Consider the following 16,497-nt stretch of genomic DNA (forward strand, 5'->3'; position numbering starts at 1 on the left):
CATTCCGGTTTTTGGATTTTTCTGGATTTTGGAACAGAAACACGACGTCTCGAATCCGGAAACCCCTGGGCTGAGTTTCGGGTATTTCCGGATTTCGGAGACAATCTGACGTCCGATATGTTTTTTTTACACAAGTCTATATTTTTAATTCATGAGAATGGTCTGGATTAGTATCAGTCGTGTGCATTCTAGGAAATGCACCTGAAACTGGGCCCCCCTTTAAAAAAAAGAATATTGCTGTTTCCTTTCTGTCTATATTGTTTGTTCTGGATATTTCATATATATACTGGGTTGTAATTTCTATCGGTGCCATTGACAGGCTGATGTGAGGCGAGAGACCCACCTTAGTAGGGAAGTATCCCCCCCGAAGCCGCTACACAACTAGGGCGGATGCTGCACTCGGCTGCTGCTTGTTCGCAAGCTTTGTACCGTTTAAACGTGTACACACACATTGCCCCACAGATTCACCCGGATCACAGCTAGGATGCTAAAATACACTCCTAGACCTGCTCCACATGTAGACTCCTGGATCTTCCACAAAGCGCAGCGGGATTGCTTCTTCCAAAAGCTGAGTAAGTCAAGACAGCCGAACCCACCAAAAAAATACATGCCCCACTAGAGAGAGAGAGCCAGACACGCCCGTGTCCCAAGAAGTGGGAATCCGGCGTCCGAATCCGGAAAAGCCCCGTTCCAGGTGCATCCACTGAGGAAGGGCCAAGCTGGCTCTCACAACACTTTCAATGCGGTCCTCTGCCCGAAAAGCAAGCCAACGACAGGCCTTCCATCTGGCACCAACAGGTCCCCCACAGAGGCAGCTGAGGACCGAGAGGGCACCGTGGAACATCTGGATCCGATTCGGCTCGGAACACCATCCGTTGGCAGAGCTCAGCCAGGACCACTAGGTCCAGAATAAGAGGACCGGCCAGCAAGGAATCCTCACAAGCGCCATGGAGAATGATGGTCTTGGTGCTAACCCTCGATTTTTCAACAACAAAACAATCTAGCAGTTGAATTCCATCACTAGCCCCATGAATTCCCCCGTCAACCCCTCCCCAACAAGCCTCTGCATAGCCGCAGCACGGACCGACAGAACCCGACGCCTGACGCCGCTGCCAGAGACACTACATCAGCACAGACCATGCAGTGCTTTTACTGCACTCATTTGGAAATGATTTATTTCATATCTTTTTAAAGTTTCAATTAATAACTTTTTTAAATGAAATTAATTTTAGGGTCCAGTCTTTTTCCCACTGATTTTCTTCCACATAACTCACGTTTAAAAAAAAGTCCGGTTTTCAGAACATATTTCCGGATTTCGGATGACTCCTCCTCCGATCTGCGGCGATGTCAGGTTTTGGAACATTCAGGTTTTTGGAACTAGGGATTTGGGAGGTTGCACTTCTACTGGCCCCAGTGCCTTACAACAATAACTTGTATTTATATAGCACCTTTAATGTAGTAAATGGCGCTTACAGGAGTGTTATAAAGCAAACTTTGACTCCAAGTCACATAAGGAGAAATTAGGGTAGATAGCCAAAAGCTGGGTCAAAGAAGTAGATTTTAAGGAGTGTCTTAAAGGAGGAAAGAGAGGTAGAGAAGCAGAGATATTTCGGGAGGGAATCCCAGAACTTAGGACTTTGGCAGCCGAAGGCACGGCCATCACTGGTTAAGTGATTAAAATCAGGGATGCTCAAGATGCCAGAATTTGAGGAGCACAGATATCTCGGGAGGTTGTGAGGCTGGAGGAGATTACAGAGGTAGGGAATGGCGAGGCCATGGAGGGATTTGAAAACAAGGTTGACATTACAATAACACAATGATTTTTTTTTCTCCTGTGAATGCATAAGGCTAATAACAAGCATTTCATTGCCATCATGCTTTAGCTATGCCACATGACACAATAATTGACCTCACTTTTCTGTTTTCTCTCTTTTGCTTTTTGAAGAAGCTGCTCAAGTGATACAGATAGTTGGCAGTGATCGAGTGTGGTGACACATTACTCTTCAGATCAAACACCATTACTTAAAGTGCTGTAAGTTTTCATACAGTGTAAGTTTTCACAGCGTTGCAGTGGAATTTATGTAATCAGTGGTTTTCTATTGAAATATACTGACTGTTCTTACTGCCGCTGATGGACATTCCAGATTCAAGTAGTTCTTTTAAAACTATGCTGAGATGGGAAGATGTAATCCTTTTAGGAAATTAAAAACAATTCATCCTTAGGTAGAAATGCTTATATAACCATACCAATTATTGCCTTGGCTCTGGTATTCCTCCAGTGTGATTTAAAGTCAAGTCTAAACAGTGCTCTAGTTATTACCTGGGTACTTTATTATATTTTTTAATGTTCTGAAAAAGCAGTTGCTCCTGCTTTCCTAGAAACATAGAAACACAGAAAATAGGAACAGGAGTAGGCCATTCGGCCCTTCAAGCCTGCACCGCCATTCAATATGATCATGGCTGATCATTCCCTCAGTACCCCATTCCCGCTTTCGCTCCACACCCCTTGATCCCTTTAGCCGTAAGAGCCACATCTAACTCCCTTTTGAATATATCTAACGAACTGGCCTCAACAACTTTCTGTGGTAGAGAATTCCACAGGTTCACAATTCTCTGAGTGAAGAAGTTGCTCCTCATCTCGGTCCTAAATTGCTTACCCCTTATCCTTAGACTATGATCCCTGGTTCTGGAATTCCCCAACATCGGGAACATTCTTCCTGCATCTAACCTGTTCAATCCCATCAGAATTTTATAGATTTCTATGAGATCCCCTCTCATTTTTCTAAATTCCAGTGACTATAAGCCTAGTCGATCCAGTCTTTCTTCATATGTCAGTCCTGCCATCCCAGGAATCAGTCTGGTGAACCTTCACTGCACTCCCTCAATAGCAAGAATGTCCTTCATCAGATTAAGAGACCAAAACTGAACACAATATTCAAGATGTGGCCTCACCAAGGCCCTGTACAACTGCAGTAAGACTTCCCTGCTCCTATACTCAAATCCTCTCGCTATGAAGGCCAACTTCGCCTTCTTCACCGCCTGCTGTACCTGCATGCCAACTTTCAATGACTGATGAACCATGACACCCAGGTCTCATTGCACCTCCCTTTTCCTAATTTGTCACCATTCAGATAATATTCTGCCTTCCTGTTTTTGCCACCAAAATGGATAACCTCACATTTATCTGCGTTATACTGCATCTGCCATGCATTTGCCCACTCACCTAACCTGTCCAAGTCACCATGCAGCCTCTTAGCATCCTCCTCACAGCTCACACTGCCACCCAGCTTAGTGTCATCTGCAAACTTGGAGATATTACATTCAATTCCTTCATCTAAATCATTAATGTATATTGTAAATAGCTGGGGTCCCAGCACTGAACCTTGCGGTCATCATCATCATAGGCAGTCCCTCGGAATCGAGGAAGACTTGCTTCCACTCCTGAAGTGAGTTCTTTGGTGGCTGAACAGTCCAACGTGAAAGCCACAGTCCCTGTCACAGGTGGGACAGACAGTCGCCAAGGAAAGGGGAGGGTGGTACTGGTTCGCCGCACGCTCTCTCCACTGTCTGCACCTGATTTCTGCATGCTCTCGGTGTTGAGACTCGAGGTGCTCAGCGCCCTCTCGGATGCACTTCCTCCACTTAGGGTGGTCTTGGGCCAGGGACTCCCAGGTGTCAGTTGTGTGTTGCACTTTATCAGGGAGGCTTTGAGGGTGCCATGGTAGCGTTTCCGCTGCCCACCTTTAGCTCGTTTGCCGTGGAGGAACTCAGAGTAGAGCACTTGCTTTGGGAGTCTCATGTCTGGCATGTGGACTATGTGGCCTGCCCAGCGGAGCTGATCGAGTGTGGTCAGTGCTTCAATGCCGGGGATGTTAGCCTGGATGAGGACGCTGATGTTGGTGCACCTGGCCTCCCGGGGGATTTGTAGAATCTTGCGGAGATATCGTTGGTGATATTTCTCCAGCAACTTGAGATGTCTACTGTACATGGTCCATGTCTCTGAGCCATACAGAAGGGCCGGTATTACTACAGCCCTGTACACCATGAGCTTAATGGCAGTTTGGAGGGCCTGGTCTTCAAACACTCTTTTCCTCAGGCGACCGAAGGCTACACTGGCGCACTGGAGGCGGTGTTGGATCTCGTTGTCGATGCTTGCTCTTGCTGATAGGAGGCTCCCGTGATATGGGAAGTGGTCCACGGTGTCCAGGGCCGCTCTGTGGATCTTGATGACTGGGGGGCAGTGCTGTGTGGTGAGGAAAGGCTGGTGGAGGACCTTTGTCTTACGGATGTTTAGCGTAAGGCCCATGCTTTCGTACACCTCAGTAAATACGTCGACTATGTCTTGTAGTGCAGCCTCTGTATGTGCGCAGATGCAGGCGTCGTCCGCGTACTGTAGCTCGACGACAGAGGTTGGGGTGGTCTTGGATCTGGCCTGGAGACGGTGAAGGTTGAACAGGTTCCCACTGGTTCTGTAGTTTAGTTCCACTCCAGCGGGGAGCTTGTTGACTGTGAGGTGGAGCATGGCGGCGAGAAAGATTGAGAAGCGGGTTGGGATGATGACGCAGCCCTGTTTGACCCCGGTCCGGACGTGGATTGGGTCTGTGATGGATCCGTTGGTAAGGATCACGGCCTGCATATCGTCGTGGAGCAGGCGGAGCATGATGACGACCTTTTGGGGGCATCCGAAAGGGAGGAGAACACTCCATAGACCCTCGCGGTTGACCTTTGTAAGGTCGAAGAAGGCCATGTATAAGGGCTGGCGTTCTTCTCTGCATTTTTCCTGTAGCTGTTGCGCTGCAAAAATCATGTCTGTTGTGCCCCATAGGGGACGAAATCCACACACTCCGGGAGCAGCTCCTCGGCCACGGGAAGAAGACGGTTGAGGAGGACTCTAGCGACAACTTTCCCAATGGCTGACAGCAGGAGATTCCTCTGTAGTTGCCGCAGTCAGACTTGTCCCCTTTTTCAATAATGGTCACAATTACTGCGTCTCTGAGATCCCCCGGTATGCTCTCCTCCCCTATGGTAGAGATGAGGTCGTGGTCGTGTATTTGTGCCAGCAGTGCCCCTCCACCATACTTTAATGCCTCAGCAGGGATTCTGTCTGCACCTGCAGCCTTGTTGTTTTTGAGCTGTCTTATGGCTTTTTCTACCTCATGCAGTGTTGGGGTCTCACTGAGGTGGTGGCAGGTAGCATGCTGCGGGATGGAGTCGAAAACATGCGAGTCAAAGGCAGAGTCTCGATTGAGGAGATCTTCGAAGTGCTCCTTCCAGTGGGTCCTGACTGCCTCAGTGTCCTTGATGAGTGTTTCGCCGTTCTTGGCCAGCAGTGGGGTGGGGCCTTGGGTGTTTGGCCCGTAGGTGGCCTTGACTGCGATGAAGAATCCTCACATATCATGGTTGTCGGCCAGCTGCTGTATCTCCTGTGCTTTCTTCATCCGCCACCTGTTCTTTAGGTCCCGGGTTTTTTGTTGGACCTCAGCCTTGAGCCATCTGTAATGCTGTTTTGCTTTTCTCGCATTGGGTTGTTGTTTAAGGCTCAGAAACGCCCTGCGCTTACATCATGATCAGGAGATCCAAGAGCTAATAGATCGCAAGCGCAGGGCATTTCTGAGCCTTAAACAACAACCTTGCGGTACCCCACTAGTCACTGCCTGCCATTCTGAAAAGGACCCGTTTATTCCTACTCTTTGCTTCCTGTCTGCCAACCAGTTCTCTATCCACCTCAATACATTACCCCCAATACCATGTGCTTTAATTTTGCACACCAATCTCTTGCGTGGGATCTTGTCAAAAGCCTTTCAATTTTAAGATATTTCAAATGTACTGCTAAACAGATTGATAGTGAGCACTCTCAGATGAGAAGTCAGTGCAATCAGATCTGTACCCCACAATATGGGCAGGATTTTGCCAGCGCTCAGAGGACGGCTTCGGAGTCAGTCCGCTGTCAAAATGTAAAAGATTGACAGCAGGGCAGGATCCCACTGGGAACCCACCTGCATGTCAGTTTCCCAAGTGTCGGGTCTTTACAGGCCTGACACTAAGCGGTGGGTTAACCAATTGAAATAGCTAAGAGTTTGTTAAAAGGTACTTAAACAGCATTTTACCATCTACTTACCATTTTTCCAGCTTTTTCATGAGTCTCACGGTGCTCAGGGATCACGTCAGGTATGTAGGTCGGATTTTCAATGACTCCATTCATCTGAATAGGTGACAGCTGCAAAAGTGGTATAAAAGCTACCATTTAATAGCTGTTCACTTTCCAGTGTTAGAAGCTGGAGCCGTCAGGATTTGGAGTACACTTTTCAGCTTTAGGAAGGTTGGAAGTGTTTGGAGTAAATTCTCTATCCAGTCACCTCCTTGGAGCAACCTCTCTCACCATTGACAGATCGCTTCTGTCATCTCAAGTTCACCTGCCATCTATTCCAGCAGCATCGGTGCCCTTGAAAACATCTCACTTTGGTCCTCACAATCCCACCATAATCAGCCCCAACATCAACATTAACAGGCACACCAGCATCACCAACAACAATACCAACCTTCTCCGCAATCACCTGATGCTGCAGAGGACACAGGGAATCAGCACAAGACTACATTGCTGCCCGGGAGGCCAGAGATGGCCTCACCATGGTCAGATTTACTTAACTTCATGCTATACACCCTGGCTGCTACATGATGAGCAGGTTGGTGCTACCCCACACCAGCACCATAAAGCAACCCTACAATGCCCAAGCCATTCCTTTCACACTCATCATCATTGCGAGGGGTACCGTTATGTATCACCATTTACTACAATTCACTAAGTACACAAATCTGTCCAAGAACGCAAAATGTTGAAAATAAAGATTTCAATGTTTGACAAAACATTAACAGAAACTTTACATGAACACTGGCTAAAAGACCCAAGTGCCTAGTCTTGGTATTGTTAGTAGATATGATTGGACAAGGATCAGGGTGAGTGTGAGGGTGGCTAGTGAGATGAGGCTGTGATAATGGAGATAGAGAGAGAGAGGGATGGGTGGAGGTGCAAGGTAAGTTGGTGTGAGTAAGGATGTGCAGGAGTAGTGTAGGGAAGGCAGAGTGATGGGGATGTGATGAGTGGCACAGCAGGATGAGGTTGAGTGTGGCATTGCAGTAACATTTTGTGATCTACTGAGATCATTGAAAGGTATGCCCCACTGCAGCCTGGTCCTCCTGACGATATCCCTGCTTGTGCCCTCTGTGCAATGTGCAACCAGGCTGTGTTGGTCTCCTGGGGAGGTCTCTTCCACCCATTGGAAGGGAAGAGAACCTCCCTGCATACTGTGACTCCCTCCATAAGCATATGGAGGAAGTCATGGGAGAGCCTGGGTGCAGCCGTGCAGCTCTGTGCAGTGCTTGTCAGTTTTTGCAGCACCTCAATGCTGCAGAACATTGTCAGCACAACCTTCAAAATGAATGGGGACTATGGGCCCAAGTTTCGGCATCTGTTGAATACGGCGCACCTCCGAGACTTACGTGACCTGCCTGGGCTCAAAGGTGCGCCGGAATAAATTACTGCAATTCTCCGGTCCTCCTGGACCGTGGCGTGGCGTGGCGTGGCTTGGCGCGGCGCAGCGTTGTCTTCCTGGGGCGGAGCAAGCCTATAGTACTCTGCAGGTGGGCAGGGCTAAGCCCCTGTGTGTCTAAATGCAGCCAGCATCGTTGCGCGTGCACATTGCAACGTCCGCGCATGTGCAATGGAACCTCGACCTTGGCAATCGGCCATTTAAAGCGAGAACGTGGCACGCATTTAAAGCTGGCTGGGATGTTTGGTTGCAGGTAGGAAAAGGATTGAACATTATTTTATTGATTCTTGTGCAGAGGAGTGCTGAAAAGGTGCTGCATAGGTGCAAGCAAGGACATTTAAAGGGAAAACATGGCAGACACTCATTTAAAGCTAGCTGGAATTTTTGGTTGCAGGTAGGAAAAGGATTGAACATTATTTTATTGCTTCTTGTGCAAAGGTGCCACATAGGTGCAAGCAAGGACATTTAAAGGGAAAACATGGCACCCTGTTACAGCGGGCTGTGTGATTTATGGGTGCAGGAAGGGAAGGAGTGAAAAGTCTTAAGTGATTCTTGGAGTGCAAAGGGGTGCTGCACACGTGCATGCAAGAAAAGGACTGTGTTTTTAATAATCACTGAGTGGAAATCCAGTACCTGTACAGCAATGCAAGAACGTGCAGCGAGAACGAAGAACTTCTTGCATGACACTAGTTAATGTCATTGAGGGGAGATGTCAGGAGCTGGACACCAGCAACAGAGGCCGCACAAAATTGGCACCCAAAGAAATCAAGAAACGCTGGGACCTGCTTGCAGACAAATACTGCGCAGTGGTGAATACCAGGAGATCTGGAGCCCAGTGTAAAAAGAAATGGCAGGTTGGTCAAGTCGTTAGTGTAAGTAATATCTTCATTTTCTCAATGGAATTGCAATTCTAAATGTGACCAGCTGTATATGTCCCACCCGGCAGAAAGGCACCCTCTCTTAAAAGTTATATTTTCATCATTGCAGAAGAAATTGGCTCACAACAAAAGGGAAAGAACACGAACAGGAGGAGGCCCGCCAAATCTGCACCCACTGACACCCTTGGAACAGAGGGTCGCTGCCATGATGAGTCGTGCCTGGAGAAAGGCAATCAGTGATGCACAAACTGGGCCTACAAGCTTGGGAGAGGGTAAGTCCTGAAAATGCATCGTGACCCTTTAAATCAACCTGTTGCCTCGCCTGCTATGTACGAGACCATCAATGTCACCCATCCTGCCCACTCCTGTGCTGCTAACCATTTGACTGTTCGGTTATATTTTGCAGAACATGATGTCAATCCAGAAGATTCAGAGGAAGAGTCGGATGCATGCGATCAAGACCAAGGTGGTGATGGGGAGGAGGGGCGAATGGATATGTGTTCAGGGAAGAATGTCGATCGTAATATGGATCAGTTCATAGTGCAGGGCCTCACTATCCCAGAGAATACCATGAATTCTCCTACAACATTCCACTCCTTCATCCACCCCCCATCCTTCCGTGGTGCTTTAAGTTCTGATGCGGCATGTAATCGTCTCCTCGCATACCCATCTGGTAAGACGTTCCATGGTTTCACATCCTTTGAGATTGAGAGTCACAGTGGTGGTGGTGGAATGCAGCTTGTAGCACCCAGGGCCCCATTATCAGAGGAAGCGGGTCCCAGTGGTGGTGGTAGAATGCAGTGTGAAACACCCAGGGCCCCAGTGTCAGATGAAGCGGGTCCCAGTGGTGGTGGTAGAATGCAGTATGGAACACCCAGGGCCCCAGTGTCAGAGGAAGCGGGTCCCAGTGGTGGTGGTAGAATGCAGTGTGAAACACCCAGGGCCCCAGTGTCAGATGAAGCGGGTCCCAGTGGTGGTGGTAGAATGCAGTGTGGAACACCCAGGGCCCCACCGTCCCACCCTGCGCCTCACACTGGAGTGGTGCCATGAGGCAGAGCCGGCGGGGGGGAGGAAGGAGAACCCGAGTAGGCTCTCCTGAGATGCAGCGTTCAACAAATGGGCTTGACGTTATTGCATTGGGTGTGGAGGGCAATGACCTTACCCGTTCACTCGAGGGCACCATCAGAGGGGTTGGTGATGAGTTGACAGCGCTGTGTGGGCAAATAGCAGTTATGCCACGTGAACTGAGTGCGGGAATGGCACGGCCAGTGCAAATGCAGAGGCCATCGAAAAGTTAGCTGCTGCAATAGCACACACCTCCCTACCAATCAAATGCCCCTCCCACTGCAATCCCAGTATCAGCCTCTGTAGAGATCCAAGCAGGGACCCCCCCCCCCTCTCCCCCTGCCACACCCTCTCTTTTCCCCTATCCACCCTCTCTACCCCCCCGCCACCCCTTCTATTCCCCTACACCCCCCTCCCCATGAGGCAGTGCACATGCACCGAGATGTGGATGAGAGCTGGATGAGGCTTTTCTTTGCTGCTGGTGTTGATGTAGTAGATTTGATGCCACTGTTGGAAATGTTTACAAATTGAAATTGTGTACTAAGCTTTGTAACTGTACAAGTATATAAGTGATCATAGAGTTTTTAAGTGATCTTAGTAAGTTGTTTACATTTACTGCATTAAAGTTATCTTATGGTTGTTCAGTAATTCTGTTTACAGATTGAAATTGTTTACTACGTTTTCTAACTTTAGAACTATATAAATGTTTGGGGTTGTTAAGTTATCGGAAAGAGTCAAATCAAAATTGATACAACAATGATTTTATTGCAGTAAAGTACATTGTAAAGATTTCAATGAAATGTGTTGTACATTGAGACAGAATCATGACAAGAATAGTTTTATTATTATTGCACTAAAGTAAAGTACATTGTAAGCATATCAATAAAGTTCATTACTTAACATTACAACTGATTCCTGGTCCATTAACATATCAAACACAATCTTTAAGGAACACCTGCAAAAGATATACATCCCTCATCCCTTCAGTCTTGCGTGCCTCCTGCACCTAGCCATGACCGAGAGGCATGCTGGTGTGGTGTGTCGTGGCTCGGAGATTTCTCCTGCTGCAGTGGGATGGGTGTCCGTGGACCGAGGAAGCCAGCGACTAATTGCACTACAGTATCTGAAACACATAAATTGGTCCTGCTGCTGGCTGCGAGGGGTTGGGTTGGGGGTTAGGGGCTGGGGGGTGGAGCGGGGAGGGGAAGAGTGCTGTTGGGAGTGCAGGAGTGAGGAGGGACACACGGAGCGAAGGGTTGGGACGTGGGGGGGGGGGGGGGGAAAAGAGTGCTGCTGGGGGTGTGGGAGACAATGGTGGGTTAGGGTGGCTTGCAACATGTTACTCTAACAGTCAGTCCCTGACGGAGGCACAATGCCAAAGAGTTAGTTTTACAAATGAGGTGAGTCATTCAAGTAATAGGTTGGACTAATGGGGTATGATGATTTCCAAAGGATCAAATTAGCCGTAATTAGGTGTTGATGTGCCTGCCTCAGCCGGGAGGCAACACTTGTTTATTTATAAAAAGAGAAGCAACTATCCTCATTCAGCAGATATAAGGCAAGATATAATCAAAAGAGGTTTTTGGACATTTTAAAAGTGATGTGTTAAATGCTTCAGTCCTTTTTGTGTTTAATTCCCACCCCCTCTCCGGCTGTGCCTGCACTGAGCTTACCTCTAGGTAAGGTTGTTCTGAACTTACAAAACTGGGCACTTACTCCAGCCTAAGTTAGTTTGTAGTAAGTTTTCACTGCCGAAACTTGCAAAACAGGCCTGAGTGGCTGGACACACCCCCTTTTGAAAAGAAAATACCTTACCTAAAGCCAATCTCAACTAACTCAGTAGAACTGGAGCAAACTAATATCCGAGAATTGCAATTTCTAACATTCTCCAAACTAAACTAGTTGCTCCAAAAAACTAGGAGCAACTCCACCCGAAACATGGGCCCATGATCCCTTGAAGGAAACCGGCTGATGACGTGTCATCAAATGACGTCACTGACCCGCTTCCTTTTAATTGGCAGGGAACTTCGCAGGGCTGGCTTAACAAACCCATCAGGGGACTATCATGGAGGAAGCCGGCATGAAGACAACAGCGGGGTCACAGCCCGCCACCTACCTCGGCCGCAATGAAGCGAAATCGTGGCCTATAAATTTGATGCTCTGGCTGAAAACTGCTCACTTTGCCTACCAGTCTTAGACTGGACTCTGATTGGTAACACAGTATAAATAGAGCTTCAATGTTTAACCTTAAAAGAGCTCAGTGACATTCGGTTATAATGGTTGACTTCGACAGCATTCTGTTTCAGCATTACATGCAGACCCATGCGGTGGTACGCTTCATTAATCAGACAATCAAATGGAACAGATTCTATCAATTTTATTTATTGAGAAACAGCAGGACAACCCTGCAATCACTAGTTACAACATTAGATGGGAAATATAAAAAACATTATTCCAAACTCTTTGGGCTGCTGAAAAAATTTGTAACTGTCTTTTGTGTTTAGTTGCTTCATGAGAACCAGGTTGTGTAAATGATAAAATAATCATAATTTAGCATCATAAATGGCTCTTTCCACCTTCCTAAAACACATTTGATGGACCAATTTCCATTTCATTTCTTGCTGTGTTGATATGGCACCTGATTCAGATTTATTTCCCTCAATCAAATTGTTGCTCACATTGCTTGGTTTCCTAATCACATTTCAATTAGAATGTCTGAGTCCATGAGCTTGCTGCAAATCTCAGCATGTTCCCAGATTTAGTGCAGGTATACGTAGGGCTAGAAATTCAGCGAATTTGCAACTGGGTTTTTTGGTGCTATTTCACCTTTTTTGGCGAAAACCCAGTCGGCAGAAAATTCGGAAAAGTTTTGCGGCGGTGCTTTTCAAATACCACTGGAGAGAGGAGCGTCGCCATGCGAGAGTTGAAATATCACTTTCGTCAAAAATTTGGCTCAATGTGCGCACCCGTATTTAGGACAAGAAAAAACGGCAAGGAAAAAGCTGCGTTGCAGCCCTTGGATCAGCTGTAAGTATGAAGACCTGCAAAAAAAGTAAGTTCAAGTTTTAATTTTTTTAATTCTTTTGCAGCGATTTGCTAGATAAGTGTAAATGTTTTGTGATTTTTTTTCTTTTTTCCATTTATTTTCAGGTGTTTCCCCACCCTCCCTAGGCCCAACTCGCAGCGGTATCGGCCTCGGACTAAAGTTGACGAGGAATCCTCACGCAACGCTGATTTTTACCGCTGCGCAAATTAAAGCTTGAATTTACAGCCTCATAGCGATAGCATTGCGATAACGGTAATTCTGACGAAAAAATACAGTTATCACAGGCAGCCCATGTGATGGCAGGACTGACATATGAGGAGAGACTGGATCGACTGGGCCTGTATTCACTGGAGTTAAGAAGAATGAGAGGGGATCTCATAGAATCATATAAAATTCTGACAGGACTGGACAGGTTAGATGCAGGAAGAATGTTCCGATGTTGGGGAAGTCCAGAACCGGGGGGACATAATCTAAGGATAAGGGGTAAGCCATTTAGGACTGAGATGAGGAGAAACTTCTTCAGTCAGAGAATTGTGATCCTGTGGAATTCTCTACCGCAGAGAGTTGTTGATGCCAGTTCATTAGCTATATTCAAGAGGGAGTTAGATATGGCCTTTACGGCTAAAGGGATCAAGGGGTATGGAGAGAAAGCAGGAAAGGGGTACTGAGGTGAATGATCATCCATTATGATCATATTGAATGGTGGTGCAGGCTCGAAGGGACGAATGGCCTACTCCTGCACCTATTTTCTATATTTCTATGCCAGCCTTTAAAAAGGCCAATAATATTTTGGGGTTTATAAATAGGGGCATGGAGTTAAAGAGTAAAGAAGTAACTACAAATTTGCACAGGACACTAGGCTGCATTTAAGAATACTGTGTGCAGTTTTGGGCGCCTCATTATAGAAAGGATATTAAAGCCAGAGAGAAAAGTATAGCATAGATTCACCAAGATGATGCCGGGGAAGGGAATTGTAGTTATGAGAAGAGAGTTTAGATACTGTGACTATTTCCACGGGATTAGAGAAGATTAAGAGGGGTTTTAATGCAGATTTTTAAAAATTATGAAGGATTCATAAAATCTTAGAAATTTACAACATGGAAGGAGGCCATTCGTCATTGTGACAGCATGAGCAATAAAAGACTATTTCCTCTGGTTGGGGAATCAGTGATGAGGAGGTCATCAAGTTGTCATTATAAGAGTGAGGATAGAAACTAGGAAAAATTAGTTGATACAGAGGGTTTTTGGAAATGGAATGTTTTGTTACAGGGAATGGTTAAAGCAGACCGTTGCATCTTTTAAGGGGAAAATTGATAAATATTTGAAGCAGAAGATATAGGACTATGGGGAAGAATCATAGAATTATACAGCACAAAAGGAGGCCATTCGGCCCGTCAAGTCTGTGCTGGTTCCCTGGAAGAGCACTTCGGCTAGTTCCACTCCCTTGCCCTTTCCCTGTAGCCTAGCAATTTATTTTCCTTCAGGTGCTTATCCAAGTTCCTTTTGAAAGCCACGACTGAATCTGCTTTCACCACCCTTTCAGGCAGTGCATTCCAGCTCCTAACCACTCACTGCATAAAAAAGTTTATCCTCATGTCACCTTTGGTTCCTCTGCCACTCACTTTAAATCTGTGTCCTCTGGTTCTCGATCCTTCCACCAATGGGAACAGTCTCTCGCTATCTACTCTGTCTAGACCCCTCATGATTTTGAACATCTCTACAAAATCTCCTCTCAACCTTCTCTGCTCTAAGGAGAACAACCACAGCTTCTCTAGTCTATCCACATAACTGAAGTCCCTCATCCCTAGAACAATTCTTGTAAATCTTTTCTGTACCTTCTCTAAGGCCTTCACATCCTTCCTAAAGTGCAGTGCCCAGAATTGAACACAATACTCCAGTTGAAGCTGAACCAGAGTTTTATAAAGGTTCAATATAACTTCCTTGCTTTTGTACTCTATGCCTCTATCTATGAAGCCCAGGATCCCGTAAGCATTTTTAACCGCTTTCTCAACCTGCCCTGCCACCTTAAACAATTTGTGCACATAGGCCCCTCGGTCTCTCTGTTCATGCATCCCCTTTAGGATTGTACCCTTTAGTTTATATTGCCTCACCTCATTCTTCATACCAAAATGTATCACTTCACACTTTTCTACATTAAAATTTCATTTTCCACATGTCCGTCCATTCCACCAGCCTGTCTATGTCCTATTGAAGTCTATCACTATCCTCCTCATTGTTCACTATACTTCCAAGTTTTGTGTTATCTGAAAATTTTGAAATTGTACCCTGTACACCCAAGTCCAAGTCATTAATATATACCAAGAAAAGCAGTGGCCCTAGTACTGACCCCTGGGGAACACCACTGTATATCTTCCTCCAGTCCAAAAAACAACTATTCACCACTACTCTCTGTTTCCTGTCACTTAGCCAATTTCGTATCCATTCTGCCACTGTCCCTGTTATTCCATGGGCTTCAACTTTGCTGGCAAGCCTATTATGTGGCACTTTATCAATTGCCGTTTGCAAGTCCATGTACATTGCATCAACCGTATTGCTCTCATCAACCCTCTCTGTTACCTCATCAAAAAACTCAATCAAGTTAGTTAAACACGATTTGCCTTTAACAAATCAGTGCAGGCTTTCCTTAATTAATCTATACTTGTGCAAGTGAATCCATACTTGTCCACTTGTCCAAAGAGTAGAATAGCAAAATTAGTTTTGGATTGTTTTGGCAAAGAACCAGCACAGAATAGATAGACAAATGACTTCTATCTGTCCTGTAAGCTACTTTAGCTCTATATTAAATTATTCCAATGTCTTTCCTGTTAGAGAAAGGTTGCCACTAGAAGTGCAGAAACATTCATTTCATCAAGTACATACTCATTCACTGCAGTAAGCCCACATCTACAACAGTTCACAATACATGTCTGTGAGACTACTACACATGCAGTGGCAATCATGTGAACTGCAGACACACTATCACAACTCAGCATTTTGACTATTTTGGAAAGTATTTGGAAATGAATTATATTAAAATATTGGAATTTTAAAGCAAGGTAGATGCACCCAAGTTTTTTTTAAGAAGCAATGATCAAAGGTGCTAATGGTCTAGGCATTGAAGTTGTTTCCCCAAAGACTGTGAACAATAAACAATTTGTTAACCTGTCTTAGTAATCAATAATTATCTCACATGCATTGTGTTGGGAGGCCTCTGTTCCTAGGCACTTAGCAGTGGTCCTCCCCTTGGATGGTGAACACAGGGAGATAGAAAAACAGAGAAGAAACAGGGTAAGCCACAAGGGCAAACTTTTGTCAGACTTAGAAAGTTAGACTCCAGGAGGCCAGTTAGAAGTTAATTCAAGAAAGGTGACTCACGGATGTAGGAGGATCATAATGGCTCTAACTTCACGGTCAGCAGCGTAGCTAAGGAGTACACTGCCACATCCGAACGAAATCTGCACTTACCTCATGCAAACTCCCCTTTGAAAAGTTGCTTTCAAACGCTGCAGAGTTGTGCGCGCCTAGTGCCCCACGGATCCCAGGGGCACACCTTTGTGCATATGCAAACCTAGGATCATGTGGGGCGATGCTCCTTTACTTCCTGACTCTTAGCCAATTGGGAAACAGAAGAGTTGGCCATAACTTCCAATACGCTGGTCAACAAATTATTTTGCAGCCAAAAATGCTATTTTATTAATAAATTACGATCATTATAATGGTATTTAATACACAAATCAAGATTTTAGTGCACAAATAATCTTATAGTCCAATCAAATCTGTTTCTCCTCTATTAGACTAACTAACTTTTGATTAATTTAAGTAATCTAAAATCGAGAGTTTAAATGTCTGATAACATGAGGAAATCCTAGAAATGAATTAAATCCTATCTAAATAGAAGTGGGATAATAATTAAACCGAAACTACAAAAGGCTTTTGGGCAGCAATGACAGTGACACTAAAA

General features: G+C 45.8%; 1 long non-coding RNA gene across 1 annotated transcript in view; it reads left to right on the forward strand.

Moving 5' to 3' along the window:
* LOC139278956 (uncharacterized) overlaps window positions 1–15,690 on the forward strand; it is a 57,030-nt gene extending 41,340 nt beyond the window's left edge. Inside the window, exons 3-4 of the long non-coding RNA XR_011596391.1 lie at window positions 1,946–2,032; window positions 12,641–15,690. This is a non-coding gene — a long non-coding RNA (uncharacterized lncRNA). The remainder of the gene's footprint in view (window positions 1–1,945; window positions 2,033–12,640) is intronic.
* The last annotated feature ends 807 nt before the right edge of the window (window positions 15,691–16,497 follow it).

The sequence above is a fragment of the Pristiophorus japonicus genome, chromosome 13, assembly GCF_044704955.1.
Source record: "Pristiophorus japonicus isolate sPriJap1 chromosome 13, sPriJap1.hap1, whole genome shotgun sequence".
Lineage (NCBI taxonomy): Eukaryota > Metazoa > Chordata > Chondrichthyes > Pristiophoridae > Pristiophorus > Pristiophorus japonicus.